At 39.7% G+C, this 17,783-nt stretch overlaps 2 pseudogenes; one reads left to right on the forward strand and one right to left on the reverse strand.

Moving 5' to 3' along the window:
- Window positions 1-2,244: 2,244 nt before the first annotated feature.
- LOC148874466 (cysteine-rich repeat secretory protein 55 pseudogene) lies at window positions 2,245-3,027 on the reverse strand (annotated as a pseudogene).
- A 2,004-nt stretch (window positions 3,028-5,031) lies between these two features.
- On the forward strand, window positions 5,032-5,127 carry LOC148874467 (U6 spliceosomal RNA; annotated as a pseudogene).
- Window positions 5,128-17,783: the final 12,656 nt, after the last annotated feature.

Here is a 17,783-nt window from a genome sequence, read left to right on the forward strand (position 1 = left end):
CTGTTAATTTTTTGTTAATGTTTGAATGGTTGATAATGAAAATTAGATGACATTTGAAGGACATTTATATCTTTTTCAAAGGTATTTAACAGTTGATTAACAATAGATACTGCATTGATATGCTTTGAAAATTCAGGTACTGAATTATCACATTTTAAAGTTTGAAAACCAAAATAACATAAAGCCAAAATACAAGATATTAATCGGAAATTTTCTCATATTTATTTATATTACACACTAAAAGATAAAACAATAAAACATTCAGTTCAACTACTTTTGCAGTTTAGCCCCTCAAATAACGCCTCTTAAAATAGAATGATGTTATTTCTTGCCACCATCCTCCTGAATACCCTCATCAAATGGTAAATTGATTATCAATGTTAAGTTAAAACATAACCATGTAACCAATCTGGCTGAACATGAGAAAACTTAGTGATTGTTTAGGATGGATGACTTTAGTGTATGCAATGGCTTCGGAATTTGCAAGGTGGGCCCCACATTAAAAAAAAAAAAAGTCCTGATGCTATGTTTGATCATTCTGGTAAAAATCTGGGAAGCCAAAATAAGCTTTCGTGCATGCGGTAGCTCCTGGATTTACAAAGTGGGCCCTACATAAGAAACCCTTTGAAGCTATATTTGGTCATTTTGGTGAAAAACCTGAATATTCCAAACAAGCTTTCATTGGGTGAAGAAATCAATTTTTAGATGAAATTAGTTTAAAACGCCTCAGTAAAAGCAGTTAAGCAGCATAATCAAAGGTGGACTACTCCTCCCAAAACAGGCCCTTAGTTCGATCATCAGATCAAAATATTAATTAATACCATATCACTGGCCAGTGCACCCAAATATGTATTATATGTAAAAGAGTTTTAAAACCTTGGAATTATCAAATATATCCTCTAATTAATCATTTAGAAAAAGTGAAAAAGATAAAAAAAAAATTGGACCTGTTTAGCATTTCTTTTTGTATGGTCTTTTGGCTGTTTATAAGTTGGATAGATCCATTTTTGGTCCATTTTCGTTTAGTTTGTGGAAGATTTAATCGTCAAAAGCCAGAATATCGAAAAAATGCAAAAAGCCTATTTTAGACTGATTTCGGAAAACTTTAAATAAAACTTTTTGCATCTTTCTTATTTTATTCTTACACAAAAAGAAACAGAAAGATGTATATCTACCAAACTAACCTTAGATTATTCAGATCTTCATGAAAAAACTTAATGCATTTTTTGAACTTTAAAACTATCTGAAAATCTTCCGAAAAAGATACACCAAACGGGACTGATATATACCAATAATTTTAAGTACCGGACTTAATTATTAATATTTTAATCCTTGGAAAGCATGCACCGGTTGTGGAGAATCAAAAGTATATCTAAGATTGAAAAGGTTGCTTATTAACGACGGTGCCATGGAGGAGGTTTGAGGGTCAACCGCTTTTCCCTGTGGGTGAACAGGTCAGCAGTTCAATACCATTGGGTCAAAGGGTCTATTCATAACATCCTAACAAATAAAATTATTTCAAAAAATAAGATACAATAATACAAATGCAAATTTTACACAACCTTTTCGATCTTTGCTCTCTCCCATATAAAGTGTAGGGACCACATCATTTCAGTCCCCACTTTACTCAATCAACTAGATAAACTTCCTCCCACCCTGATTTTCTTTCACATAAATTGGGGAATGGGGATAATAGGACAACATTTGCTTTTCAATTTACTCAAAGAGTGCAAATACAAATATGTTCTATACAAAACCTTCTTACACTTTTATATTTATATTTTGACTTTTAATTCATTTGCACTCCCATACAAAACAAAATTCTAATGCAAACTGATTCCTTTGAAGAGTAACGACAGATACTCCCATAACAAGTCAGCCTCACTACTGTTTTTGTGGTAAGCTAGAATTAGGATTCTTTTAAAACCAAAGTACAATTAAGGTAGGTACCAGTTTGGAATTGATGTTAACTTATGAATAAGTATTGATGTATAAAGTGGGAATATTTGACATTTTGAATTTTTATAGGTTTGCAGTGTAACTCAGTAATCTGCAATGGGACTGTCATTATTTTTCGGAAAAAAAAAGAACAGAAAATGAACCATCTATAATCAAAACTCAGAAGTACAATTAGAAAACAAAATTTATTTTCTTGCTTCAAACCAAATGAGTACTTATTGACATGCAGATACATAATCTCACCGGGCATTCCAGCAATTGGAGATTCAATCCTTTAACAAGTAGTCATGGATAGATAGCTGCCCTCAAATACTTAGCTGATGAAGCAGAGTAGGTTGAATTACTCAGAGGGAAAAAGAAGGGATAGAGCTCATACCGGGCAAAACAACTTCCGTATAGAACTCGACAGCCCTTCCGGTTCATGCAAAACACTGAGAATTGGCTGATGGCTATGTCTAAGCACTTACCACATTGTAGCTTAGATAGGTCTCTAGTGCATTGCACCAAGGCGTATAGAGTTTCAGAAGATGTCAAGCTGACAACTCCTTTATTACCAAACAATCCAACACTGGAACTCTCCAAAGCTTGTTTTCTCACTCGATCCATTAGAGCTCCAAGTTTCAGGTAGAAGTTAGCAGGATTTGTTATGTTCTGCACATTCCAATAGATTATTCCGAAAGATACATCGGCTTTTCCTGTGAAGTTCTGAATGCCAAAACGCAAGAAACAATAACCGAACCATGTTCATGCTTCACCTTGATTTGGGCAGCGTTGGCGGACCTGCATTGCTGCATCTTGGATGCAGCTCGAGCAGTGCTGCTTGGTTGCATCCCACCTGCATTGGGCTAGGACATAGGTTGGGTTGATGCCTACTCCATATGAAGTAGAAGAAAATCCATTGGAGGGGAGATTTGCCACCAGATTGATTAATAAGTGATTAATGTTGGCTGATTTCAGGCTATCAGGGCTCATGGGTGTATTTTTTCCGCAGTACTCCCCCAAGAAATCTGCCTTGCAATTGCAAAGGAAGAGGAGAAAGAGGAGAAGAAAATAATTGAACAAAGCCATAGCAGTTCTACTTGTGCAATGCAGCTTTTTCTCCAAGGGTTTCTTATATAAGGTTGCAAAGCGGAGCTATCAGTACCACTGATCCATAGCAGATTCTCTTAACCATGGGCTTAATTGCTTCTTCCGATGAGTTGAGTGGAGTTGAAGAATCAGGTTCTGACCCTACTTTTTTTTTTTGCCATTTGGCACATCTTTCTAAAAGGATCTTTCAAAATCTCAGCAAATAAAGAGACCCACCGAGCTTCTTGTAAAATTTTGTCTGAAAGTAACATATTCATAAAAACATGTATGTGGATCTAGTTAATACTATACAAATGAAGAATGGCACATGGACCCATGAAAATATGTATTATTTTATTAATTATTAATTTAAATGCCTTACATTTAATTTATCAATTATTTAATACATATTTTATTTACTGCATTTTACTTCTTTTATAATTAATTGTTAAGTACTAATTAATATTATTTTACTTTTAAGTATTGGATGTTAATCATTTTGTAACTATTTATTAATTATTAATTATTAATATTAATGTTATTGTTTATAATAATATTGTTATCATATGATGATAATAACTTATAAACTATATTGTTATTTATGACATGTTCTAGGAAGCTGAAAAAATTTTCAAGCATTTTTATTTCGGGTCTATTGGTCTTTCAAATGGAGTCTTTTGACCTTTTGTTCTATCCATTACCAAGTGGAAGTAGATCACTTACTCAATAAAATGAGTTTGCTTATTCGACTATAAATATTGAGTAGGGTTGAAGAATCATTTCTGACATTTTCTTTAATTGCTTGATTTAACTAATTTAAAATGGATTTCCTACTTCACATGGGTTCGCTTCATCCACTATGGGCTGGCTACTTCCACTATGTGGAGTAGAGTTGAAGAATCTTTTCTGACGTTAGTTTATTTATTTGATTTTAGATAATTAAAATTCCTCAATTTATCCAGGAATAGGCCCAAGTGTTTCCAATGGTAATGGGCTGGGCGAGCCAAGTCTCAACAGATTGGGTCCATGGTGGGTTAACTTGAATCCTTGATAACAGAAATAGAAAACAATCTTGCTACTTGCTAGGGTGGACTCAAAGCTTCAAATTGCAATATTGCATGAACCGACACCCAAACGCACAGTCCGACCCCGTTACTTATCTAAAATGCTAAGTCAAAGGTCGAATCTCAACTTGTTAGATGTCGAAACTGAGTTCTTATAGCTGATGAGCTCATTCTGGTCTAAATTTGCCATTTGATGCCTGGCCTCTGTCCTCTCCAAAGTCTTCATACTTTATGGGTCTGTTATGTAATTAATAAAGCAATCAGATTTCAAGGCCTGAATAACTAAAGAGGGGGTTGCATTAGGTTGACATGGATATTAAAACTTTTGTCAAATTCTCATGGGACATGATTTATCATTTTATGTTCATGCCAAGACATCTTCTAGAAATGTCGCCCTATACCTTAACATTAGGCCGCCTTCATTTTTCAAAAAGATATTTACTTATCTAAGTGTTATTTAGGAAATACTTATCCAGTCAAGTAAACTTACTTGTGCTCTTTTGATTCTTAGTTAAATTATATAATGATTCTTTTATCCGCAAAAAGCCATTGTTAGAATAGGTAAAATTTCCAATTTTTTCTCTAAGTGGGAAAGTTATTTACCAATTCGGGAGAGAAGTATTAGGGAAAGTGATTTTTCTACTATAAAAAATGAGCATGGAAAAAGTGGTAAATGGGATCTACAATCCCATTGGCCAACTCCCTCCCCTGTAGAATCCACAAAATGAATGGGGCCTAAGTGTAAAATGGGTAGGGATATGTCAGGATTGAATGGAATGGCAAAACAAGATTCATGTAGGTAACCAACCCCATATGGTTGAGATAAGGCTTGGATGATGGTGATGATTTTAAAGCTTTTGTCTTTGTTATTAAGTAGGCAATAATCATTACGAGAAAATTATGGCATAAAGATATGTGTCATTGTATGATTGTTAACAAAAGTGCCCTCTCCGATAAAATTGGAACTATAAGAGAAGATTAGCATGGCCCTTGCGCAAGGATGACACACACAAATTAAGAAATGCAATAGAATCTTATGCAAGCAAAAACTCCACACATACTCCAAAATCAGGGGCATCCAATTGTACATTGGGAACATCTCCCTATGAATTTTAATAATACTTGTATAGGATATATTTTGTTGGAAAATGTTTTAGAATATGGTTGCAACTACAATCAAGCCAAGATTCCAAAGAAGAATAGATTCGAACTTAGGAAATTATATATAGCAAACAGATAAGAAGTGAAGGGATGAGAGATCCATCATATGGATGGCCGAACCCTAAAGGAAGGTAGGGTGAAATTTCAAAAATTTCTCTCTCTCTCTCATGTGGGAATCACATTCCTTGTTTTAGAAAAACTACATTTTTCAATGATCAATCTTGAACCAAAATCGAACCAGATCTGAACCAAAATGTAGGACAGGGATATACCTGATACGAATAAATAGTATCTCCCAATGAAGGTGTTCACGCCCAAAGAAAATCTCTAAAGACTGCTCCCATTGAAGATGACACAGTGTAGGGTGGAGCAGAATCGACAGTGTTCTTCCCAAGAACCAAACCCTTCAAATCAGCCTTTCTCTAAAGGCTGATATCAAGAACTGATCTTGATCACTCCTACAAAACTGGAGAGCGAACTGGCAATATGGCGGCGGCAGGAGGAGAACGCAGGGAAAAGGCGCAGTCACACTGTATTCAACTTCTCTCTGTGCTCTGAGATCTTGTATCTCTGGAAGGCTGGAGTGTCTTGAATGGTTCACCCCCTCCTGCTTTTATAGGCTTAAAGAGATCAACTCCTAATCCCATTAGGAGGTTCCTGATTCAAATTCTTGTTTGAATTTGGACTCTCTTTAAGTGATAAGGATAGACCCTTATCTTATCTACAGATTAGATCAGCCCTCTCCTAATCTCATTAAGAAGTTTCTAGATTCAAATCCATATTTAGATCTGGACTCTCTGAGTGGATAGGGATAAGACCCTATCATATTTGCTAATTTAATCCCAGATCTGCCCTTATTTAACTGATCATATCAGCCTAGTTCGAAATGGGCTTTAGGCCCATGAAGTCTAAGTGCTCGGTATGCTTCCAATTTGTTGCCCAGTTGGGCTTCTTTGTATGGCGTGGGACCCAAACATTGATATACTCATCAGCCACATGGGTTCGGCCCAACCTCTGTTACAAGGCCTGGCCAAATTTACTGAAAAGACGGTAAACCCCTTGAAGCCCATCACATGGACTCCTAATGGGCCCAACACTTACACTAAGTGGTCCCTGGGCCAAGCCACCTTATAAAAACCCAGGGACTATGGGCAGATGCAAGATTAGCCCATCAGGTATTACCCTCAATGGTCTTACACTTAACCTCTTAGCCCATAATGATCAAACACTGCCCGACAAGAGAGGACATCTCCCTCGGTTGCAAGGAACAGTGTTGCATTATCTACTCACATGGATCCCGGGAATTAAAACCATTTGCAAACATTTTGAAACCATAATATATATATATATATATATATATATATATATATATATATATTATGGTTTCAACAATTTGCAAACATTTTGCAAACATTTTGCAAAACAAATTTCAACAATTGAAATCAACTGCCGACAGTCTTGGTTTTCATCAGAGAGAGTGCATCCCCGATCATTACCTTTGTCTGACAAAGGGGCTGATCCTGTCACTGTGATTACCCACTCAGATGAATTCTCAAACAGTCCCAACATACCTAGGTTTTGACCCCTCTAAGGATCTCACTGATTGGCATGTCAAAGACAGCCCAATCCAACACCTAGTGAAGTATCATAATCGAGTCTAGGGGTTAGGTGTAACATTCCAATTTTGCCCACTTATCACCAAGGTCCAGGGCAACACTGAAATTCTGGTCCGGTTCAAGGTTTCAAGTTAAACCTACACTGCATGTACCTCGGGTCTTACCCTAGCGGCTGAGACATGCCACCCCAACCAACTTGGCGGCACATCAGTGTTAACCTTATCAGGATAGATCACCCCAGATTGACCCATTGGCTGTGAACATTCTAAACTAACACGAGTCTCATTATGTGTCTAGTTTAAGGGTATTACACAGAAACACACTACAATAACATGAATCAAATATTTACTTTATTCATTTACAATAAATGTCATAATGCACATCAATCTGATTGGAGCTAAGGGCATACACTGTCTAACAACTCCCACTTGCACTTAGCTCCAATCTGGTATAAGCCGGAATCCCAAACTTTCCACGTGTTTCTCAAACACTTTCTATGTGAGTGGCTTAACCAATGGGTCTGCTACATTCTCCACTTACGCTACCTTCTGAATCAGGATGTCCCCTCTACCAACACTCTCCCGCAGTACGTGGTACTTCCTCTCGATGTGCTTTGATTTCGAGTGGGCTCGTGGCTCCTTAGCCTGAGCGATAGCTCCATTGTTGTCACACAATAACGAGATGGGTGTTGTGTTGGACAGAACTACTCCCAATTCGTGAATGAACTTTTTCATCCACACGGCTTCTTTGGCAGCTTCACTTGCGGCAATGTATTCAACTTCGATTATGGAGTCTGTCGTGGACCCCTGTTTGCTGCTTTTCCAGCAAACAACACATGATCCTATCGTGAAAACATACCCAGATGTAAACTTTCTATCATCTAGATCCAACAGGAATTCGACATCAGTATACCCCTGGATCTATAGTGAGCAATCATCAAATACTAGACAAAACTCTTTTGTCATTCGAAGGTACTTAAGTATATTTTTCACAGCGGTCCAGTGCTCCTACCTTGGGTTGGCCAGGAATCTGCTTAGCACACACTGCCTGAGCAATGTCAGGACAAGTGCACAGCATGGCATACATGATGCTCCCTATGGCTGAAGCATAGGGAATGTCCTTCATGCCCTCAATCTCCTCAGAAGTCTTAGGAGACATCTTCTTGGAGAGAGTGACTCTATGGCTGAAGGGAGCATTTCCTTTCTTGGAGTTCTCCATGCTGTATTTCTTGACTATCTTATCAATGTAAGCAGATTGGGATAATCCTATTGTCATCTTCGATCTATCTCTGTAGAATCGAAGACCCAATATATAGGAGGCTTCTCCAAGATCTTTCATGGAGAATTGCTATGAAAGCTATACTTTCACCATAGTCAACATTCCTACATCATTCCCAATGAGTAGAATGTCATCTACATACAGAACAAAAAACGTAACCATGTCCCCACTAGACTTCCTGTAAACACAGGGCTCATCCGGGTTCTGCTCAAAGTCAAACTTTTTGATAGTAGAGTCAAACCAGATGTTCCAACTCCTAGAAGCTTGCTTAAGTCCATATATGGATCTATTTAACTTACATACCATGTGTTCCTGACCCACAGCTATGAAACCTTGCGGTTGCTGCATATAGATATCTTTAGTAAAATCTTCATTCAGGAACACAGTTTTGACATCCATTTGCCAAATCTCGTAGTCATGGTATGCTGCTACAACTAGCAGGACCCTAATGGATTTAAGCATGGCCATGGGCAAAAAGGTTTCCTCATAATCGATGCTTTCTTTCTGAGTATACCCTTTCACCACCAAATGAGCTTTGTAGGTCTCAACCTTACCATCGGGGCCCTTCTTCCTCTTATAGATCCATTTGCAACCAATTGCTTTTACCCCGAGGGCGGATCTACTAGAGTCCAAACTCCATTGTTCTTCATTAAGTCCATCTCAACTCTCATGGCATCTACCCACTTCAAGGAATCTATGTCCAGTATAGCTTTCGTATAAGTCACGGATCCTCCTCACTAGTCATGGCTTCCACCAGGTAACTATCCTAGTCATAGCCAAAACGGACTGGTGGCCTGGATACCCGGGTAGATCTTCTAGGTTGGTCAATACCTAGAACATGTGGGACACCTCCCATTGCTCCTGAGCTCTCCTCATCAAGAACTATTTCCTGATGATGGTTGTTCAGGATATATTCATTCTCCAAGAAATGGGCATTCCGACTGTAGAACACCTTCTACTCACTTGGGTCATAGAATAGGTAACCCACAGAGCCTTTGGGGTGGCCTACGAATAGGAAATGACTGGTCTTGGATTCCAATTTGTCTGCACTTGTTCTTTTAACGTGCGCTAGACAACCCCAAATCTTCAAATGTCTAACACTTGGTTTCTTTCCGGTCCAAAGTTCGTATAGAGTATTCAGAACCGATTTGGTTGGAACCCGATTCAGCACGTATATCACAGTCTCTAATGTGTATCCCCAAAAGGATGTGGGTAACTCTAAGTGTACGAGAAGGGACTGGACCATATCTAATAAGGTCATATTCCTCATCTCTGAAACACCGTTAAGCTGTGGTGTAGCAGGAGGAGCCAACTATGATACTATCCTGTTGACCTTCAAGTAGTCCCTGAGTTCATCAGAGAGATATTCACCATCACGATCTAATCAAAGGGCCTTAATTTCTCTCCCTAACTGTTTCTCGACCTCTTGTCTGAATTCCTTGAACTTTTTAAAGGATTCAGACTTATGTCTCATTAGGTACATGTAACCGTACCGAGAATAATAATTGGTAAATGTAATGAAGTACACGTGTTGGTTACGAGTCCTAACAATCAGGGGACCACATACATCAGTATGTATAAGGTCAAGCGTGCCCGTACATCTTTTAGGCTTACCGTTAAATGGCAGTTTCGTCATTTTACTCAGAAGTTAAGGCTCACAAGTGGGAAGATCTTCTACAGTTAAAAAATCCAAAGGACCATCCTTTACCAACCTTGTGATACGATCAATACTGATATGGCCAAGTCGGTAATGCCACAGGCACATGGGATTAACTATATCACGGGTTCTTTTCTTGGGGATATCAGCCGATGTAGTTTCGGCTATGTTAGTTTCTAGAGAATGATGTAGAACATAGAGACCATTCTCCAGTTTCTTTTGATAGTAATCGTATTACTAAAGAAGACAAAATATCCATCCGCACATAGTTTTGAGACAGAAATCAAATTTCTTCTTAAATTTTGTACAAAAAGACAATCTTTGAGTACAGTAGTTCCTTCTCTAAAAATTAATTCTATGGTTCCTATGGTTGTAGCTGCAACACTTGTAGAAGTCCCCAAGTAAAGTGTCACCTCTCCTTCACTCAACCTTCTGCTTACCTTGAACCCCTGCAGTGAGTTACACGCATGAGTTGAAGCCCTGGAGTCAATACACCAGGAGGCAGAAACTACCAACAAATTGGTTTCTATGACACAAGATTCGAAATTACCTTTTTTGGATTCAAAGTATTGAGGATAGTTCCTCTTCCAATGGCTAGTCTGATGGCAGAAGTGGCAGGTATCAGATGCCTTGTCTTTCCTCTATTTCTTGGGTTTGGTGGCCTTCGTCTGCGCTTTCTCTTTGTCCTCCTCTTCTTGCCCTTCATGCCAGCTTCAACAAGCATGGCTAGGGGCTCATCCTTCTTTATTAGTTATTCGGCCCTCTGCAACATATTGTTGAGTTCCTGAATTCCATCACCTTCCTAAACACCTAGATAAACCCTCCTCCATTTTTTAGATCCAAAATGACCATTTTACCGTTCCATCAAGAAAAATCCCAATTCGATGACCTACATTGCTTAGCATACTCCAAATCAGGATTTCTCACTTTGGCATACCTCTTGAAGCCATCAAACCCCGCTTGGAAAATCTTGTTACAAAATTCCCCATTCTACCCTTTTATCTACGAAGATTCTAATTCGTGTGATCTCGTTGTTCGAGATAAACCCTAACATCTTGAGTTTTAGTCCCAACCCTTGAGTTCTGCACTTCATACCCCTTTGAATTTACCCTTTCATTCTAAAACCCCCTACACATTTTCTTTTAGGTCCTCTCACACTTTTAGAAATTATCTAGAACCTCCCAATAACCCTAGATGTAACCTAAGCCCATCGCTCTCTCTTCACCCTATAATCAGCCCAACCTTTAGAAAACACCACAAAACCCTAATCTCTAAAACCCTAGTCACCCTCCTCTCCATTCCCTCTCAAAATTTCAGTCAAACAAATTTGAATTTTAAATTAGGAGCTCCCCCATCTTAGATCATTAGTAAGGGAGACAAATGGAAGAAAATTAAGGAAGATTGTCTAGCCATTTATGAAAGAGAAGGAGACCGAGCCTAGACAAGGAATCTAGGTTTGTCCCAAGCAAGAAAAAAGGAAAAATTAAGAAAAACTCTAGCAACATCCTATCCTTTATATTAGGACAAAACAATCTTAACCCTCTATCCTTTCAAACCTCTATAATCTAAAACCCTAATCTTTTCCACTCAAACCCTAAAACCCTAACCAAAGCCCAACTAAACCCAACCAATCTAGTCCTAATCAAACTAAACTAGGAGCCCGGCCCCAATTCGGTTTAAAGAAAAATCCAAAAAATAAAAAAATAAAAAAGAGAAAAAAAACCTAGACTAAAAAACCCAAACACCGAACAAACCCTAGGGATTCTCTCACACATTCTCTTCTCTCCCTCAACACTCTCTCCATTCTCTCACACTCTCTCCTCTCCCTCAAGCTCTCACCTGAATCGAACCCTCTCCTCTACACCTCCTCCTAACAGACCCATTTGCCACACCTAAGAAAGAGAAGAGTTTTAATTTAAAATTTAAAATTCAAATTTAAAATTTAAATATGTTTGACCAAGTTTTAAGAGGGAAATAAAGAGTGGCGGTTAGGAATTTTGTTTTAAGGTTTTAAGTAGTGTTAAGGATTGGGACAATCCTAGGGGACAACCTTTCTTAAAATGCTCCGTCTTGTCTCCCTTATTTATTTTCTAAAAAGAGAAGAGCTTTAATTTAAAATTCAAAATTCAAAATTTAAATTTAAATATAGTTAACTAAATTTTAAGAGGGAAATAGAGATGAGACAAGTATGGCTTTTCTCTTTATGGTTTTAGGGATTGTTAAGTAAGGATTATGATGATATTGGGGGTCTTTAGAAAGAGGGGAACTTTAATTTAAAATTTAAATATTTTGACTGATTTTTAAAAGGAAATAAAAAGAGAGGGCGGTTATGGTTTTTAATTTAGAGTTTTAGGGAGTCTTAAATAAAAATCAAGATGATTTTAGGGTTAAGAAACAAAGGATGTTCAAAACAAGACTTGACCTTGTTAAAGATCGTACCTAGACCTTATTTTTTTCTCACTAAAAAAGGATCCACTAAAAACATCATGGGTACAATTGAGTCCCCCTTTTATAACCATCCAAAAAACATGTGGGTAAGTACATAAGGGGGTTGGTTCTATTAACATAACTGTTTTAAGCCTTGCTCTCTTTGTAAGTTCATGAGTTAGCTTAACTACTTCCCTGTTTACAAAAAGCAAATTTACATTTTCAAAAACTAATAATAATTCAAGTATGTGATCATACATTGCTTGAAGATCCCAGGTGATGTTTTTATCAGTTCCTCCTAGCTTCAAAAGAACTTCTTTTGAATCTGATAGCAAAAAACCTGTTTTGTAGCCCATACAAAAAAAAAAAAAATTATGTAAGCCTCTTATTATTGCCCAGAGCTCAACTGCTGCTAATGATCATGCTATGCACGGCTGTCCTTCAATGAGAAGAGGAGATTTATGTGATACCTAGACCTTATTAAATGTTATAAATACATAATGGTATTGTTATATAAAATACGTTATGATCTTATAAGGTCATATGAGGTATTGTTAGGTTTTATAGAGTCTTATAACATTATATCGTATTATAAAGCAATATCTTTATTGATTTTATAAAAATAATAATAAGATATATCATATCTTTATAGATATTTAACTTTTAGATTTGCGTTTAATAAGGTTATAAATTTAATGTTTTATGTATAAAGTATCAATATAACTTTATAAGACCTTTAAATATCTAAATGTCATATTTAGATATGGACCTTTGAATATAACATTTAATAGAGTCTTATAATGTCAGATACAACCACATTAAAAGTCTTATAAATAAAACATTTAATAAGGTTATATATATTATACATAAGACCGTTATTCATTATAAACTTTAGATATTTAACTTTTAAATATGATCTCACAAAACTTTATTATAATAAAGTCATAGTATTAGTATGATAATATCACCTTTTTTCGTTATCTATAAATTAAATTACGTCTATTATGTCAAAATGTATTTTCTTTTGCTATTATTATTTATCTATTTTGTTACTTTTTTTAATTGAATAAAATAAGTAATCATTGTTTATTTTGATTGGATCAATAAAGCTATACATTATTTTAGAGAGAGAGAGATTTGGGTTTTCTAAGGCTTCTTATTTTAATGCATGTTATTATTACATTTAAGAGAGAGAGAGAGAGAGAGAGAGAGGGAATAGTAATAACATAAATCAAATAATATAAATAAGTTGATGTTAAATAATAAAAAATTATTAATTTAAAAATCCACTAAACTTTCACTTAAAAGAAATATTAACAAAACTTAAGGGGCATTTGATTGCACTTTTCATATGTTTGTTTTCAGAACTCAAACTAGTTTGATTTCTCCTCCTAAAATTGATCTAAATTTTGTTCTTAGATGCGTTTCAAAGTTGGTGCATAGTTGAAACTACCCTTCCAATCTTTTGGAAATGATGCGAGCTACCCCTAATTAACCCTAACCCAAAAAACCTAGTCATTCATGTTTTCTCAAGGAGGAACGTTGACCCCCGTTACCAACCTGTGAAGTAGAAGAATAGAAACTTCACCTCAGAGCAGTGGCAAGTGATCGCCGAGGAAGTACAGAAGTTGCTCGATGCCGACTTCATTAGGGAAGTCAAATACCCTGATTGGCTAGCCAATCTAGTGATGGTGAAGAAGGACAATGCAAAGTGGAGGATCTGCATCGACTTCACCGACCTAAATATGGCCGGTCCCAAAGATAGCTTTGGCTTCAAAAACACCAGCGCTACCTATAAACAGCTCATGAACGAGGTATTCAAAGAGCAGCTCAGTAGGAATGTGGAGGCGTATGTTGACGATATGCTCGTGAAGAGCAAAAAGGCCGAGCACCACCTGGCCGACCTCCGCGAAGTCTTCGACACACTTAGAATATACAAGATGAAGTTAAACCAGACTAAGTGCACCATTGGGGTTGGCTCCGACAAGTTTCTGTGGTTTATGGTAACACAGACAAGAATCAAGACAAATCTAGAAAAGATAAAAGCCATTCTTGACATGCCATCCCCCCAGACCCACAAAGAAGTACAAAGGCTCACCGGGAGAATAGCCGCCCTTGGCAGATTTATGTCTAAATCCGCGGACCGGTACCTCCCCTTTTTCAAAGCTCTTAAAAGGCCAAAGGACTTCCAATGGTCAGAAAAGTGTGAGTAGTCTTTCCAGGAACTAAAGTAGTACCTGAGCTCACCACCCTCCTGACTAAGCCGAGCCCAGGGGATGAGCTATTGCTCTACCTCTTGGTCGGGATGAGGTCGTCAACTCTGTATTGGTCAAAGAAGTAGACTGAGTATAGCGGTCGATCTAATACACCAGCAAGGTCCTCAACAGTGCAGAGACCCAGTACTCCAATCTCGAAAAGTTGGCTCTGGCCCTCGTCACCGCAGCCAGAAAACTCAGACCCTACTTCCAAGCCCACAGCGTGTGAGTACTCACCAACCAGCCCCTTAAGCAGCCGCCATAGAGACTAGAAGTGTCGGGCCACCTAGTCAAGTGGAGCGTAGAGCTGAGCGAATTCAACATCAAGTATGCCCTCCAGCCAACGATCAAGGCCCAGGCTTTTGCAGACTTCATCGTTGAATGCACATTTACCATGGAGGAATTGGCCCCACTACCCCCGGCATGGACCCTCCATGTTGATGGCTCGTCAAACCAACAGGGCAGCGGTGCCGGCCTTATCCTTCTCAGCCCAAACGATGTAGTGTTGGAGCACGCCCTCAAGTTCGAGTTCAAAGCGTCCAACAATAAGATAAAGTATGAGGCCGTGATTGCTGGGCTCTATCTAGCTTTAGACCTCGGTCCATGATGGATCAAGGCCTTCAGCGACTCTCAGTTTGTGGTTAACCAAATCCACGGCTAGTTCGAGGCTCAAACTCCCTCTATTGCGAGATAATTACAGAAGGTGAAGGAGCTCATTCAGCAACTCGAGCACTTCAACATCTAGCAGGTCTCTCGGGCCGAGAATGCTTGAGCCGACGCCCTTTCAAAGCTCGCCAGCTCACCATAGACTAATCTTGACTCAAGTGTCTGGCTAGACACGCTGGCCCAACCGAGCATTACACCATCAACCATCCTCATCCTTCAAGTGCAACATGACTCATCTTGGATGGACCCCATAATCGAGTATCTTCGAGAGGGCACCTCCCCGAAGGATTGGGTAGAAGCAAGAAGACTCCAACACAGAGTAACTAGGTATTGCCTGATATAGGGCCAACTCTACCGCCGTTCCCACATGCTTCCCTACTTGAGGTGCCTCCCCCCAACCAAGGCAGACTACATCCTTAGGGAAATACATGAGGGCATTTGCGGAGACCACCCCGACGCGTACACACTAGCCCATAAGGCACTCCGATAGGGATATTTCTTGCCGACGATGAAGTAGGATGCCGCCCAACTAGTCCGAAGGTGCAACAGTTGCCAACATCACTCTAATCTACATCACTAGCCTGCGGCACCTCTGAGACTGATCGCCAACCCATGGCTATTTTCCCAATGGGGAATGGACATCATCGGCCCCTTCCCCACCGCGGTTGCGTAGAAGAAGTTCCTTCTCATAGCAGTGGACTACTTCACAAAGTGGGTAGGGAATCATTTGTTGCATCAGTATCCTGCGCGTGCTCATCATAGACAACAGAACACAGTTAACCGACAAGAGGTTTGAGGCCCTTTGTGCCGACCTAAGGATCGATTACCAGACTACTACAGTACACCGACCTCAGAGCAATGGGCAGACCAGGGTAACCAACCGCATCCTACTACACGGTCTGAAAACACGCCTGGATCAGGCCAAGGGAAGGTGGGTTGAGGAGCTGTCGAGAATTCTCTGGGCTTACAGGATGACCCTACGGATTGCCACCGGAGAAACCCCTTATAGCCTGACTTACGGGGCCGAGGCCATGATCCTCATCGAGATAGGTTCCCCAACCCTACGGACCGAGCTCTTTGACAAAGGACGTTATAATGAAGATCTACGCGCAGAGTTGGACCTAGTAGAAGAAGCTCAGGACCAAGCACATGTGAAGATATTTGCACAACAACAGAAGATGGCACGACATTATAATTCTAAGGTGAGGAGACGTGAATTCAAGACAAGCAATTTTGTTTTGCGACCAGGAGAAGGGAAGCTTGGACCAAACTGGGAAGGGCCGTATAGGGTCACCAAAGTCCTCGAACCAGGGACATACAAACTTGAAGACCTCGAGGGTCGACTAATACCGAGGAGTTGGATCTCGGGAAACCTTAGGATGTACTACTAGTAGACCCACAAGCAATAAAAATCTCTTTATAAGCTACTTCGTCGACCTAGAGGCACACCCACGACCACCACACGCATTACACACAAATGCTAAATCGCACTGCTAACTAAGCTGACTCCACCGACTTAGCTACCAACGGCTAAGCCCATTGCACTTAGCCCGACAGTACATTGCCAAGCAAGCTACCCAACTCAGTTGCGAATGGCTGAGTCAAAACATGGAGGAAGAATGCCCCTGCCCAGTAAGGCCTAAGGGCGGTCGAGGAACTCCACACTGCCACTGACTTAACAGCTGAGCTAGCTAGGAAATGGCTAGCCCCAAAAGGGCCCCAAAGGCTCCTGAGACTAGAAACTTAGTGTCCCATGGTTGAGAACTTGAAAACTGAAATATCTTGGACAACGGTAACCTCGGTCAGCATAAGACTGGGGATGCCTAGGTGCAGCCCGAGTTTGGGAACAGAAAGGTCTCGGACAACGGTAACCTCGGTCAACACAAGGTTGGGGATGCTGAGGCATAGCCTAGCCGACTACACCTCGGTCAACACAAGACTGGGGATGCTAAGGCAAAGCCTGACTGGCTATGCCTCGACCAGCACAAGATTGGGGATGCCAAGGCATAGCCCAGCTAGCTATACCTCGGCCAACGGTAACCTCGGTCAACACAAGACTGGGGACGCCAAGGCATAGCCTGGCCGGCTATGCCTCAACCAGCACAAGATCAGGGATGCCAAGGCATAGCCCGGCTGGCTATATCTCGGTCAGTGTGCCCTCACAGTAGCCCAGCTCGACCTACACAGTAGCTTGGCCTGCCACACCTTGTCCAACAAAAGAAAAAAGGTACAAGTACCAAGATGTCGAGGCATAACTCTGATCGGCACGTGTAATAGCTCGATCAGGCATGCTTCAACTGGAAAAAGGAACATGCACAAGTATAGCAATAACAACAGGCATAGTCAACATAAAGAAGAATTGATATTCAACTTAAAATAGTCCATTGCATTGTTTAAGGCTCGGCATACCGAACAATAAAACACAACAGAAACATAGGAAATAATGAGCATAGGAGGCCGCCGATCAGTCCTCGATTGCAAAGTCAGCAGAACCAACAGCAACTTCAGCCTCATCCTCAGCCTCCTCGGCAGACCCGTGCAGAGAATTGGGGTAAAAAGCATCCCAGCCTTGTGACTCAATGGCCAACTCTAGGTGACGATGAAGGATCCTTCGTCGGAAAAGATTAAACCC

This window comes from Nelumbo lutea, chromosome 1 (assembly GCF_056320005.1).
Source record: "Nelumbo lutea isolate HS-2025 chromosome 1, American lotus-T2T, whole genome shotgun sequence".
In the NCBI taxonomy this organism is placed as follows: Eukaryota; Viridiplantae; Streptophyta; class Magnoliopsida; order Proteales; family Nelumbonaceae; genus Nelumbo; species Nelumbo lutea.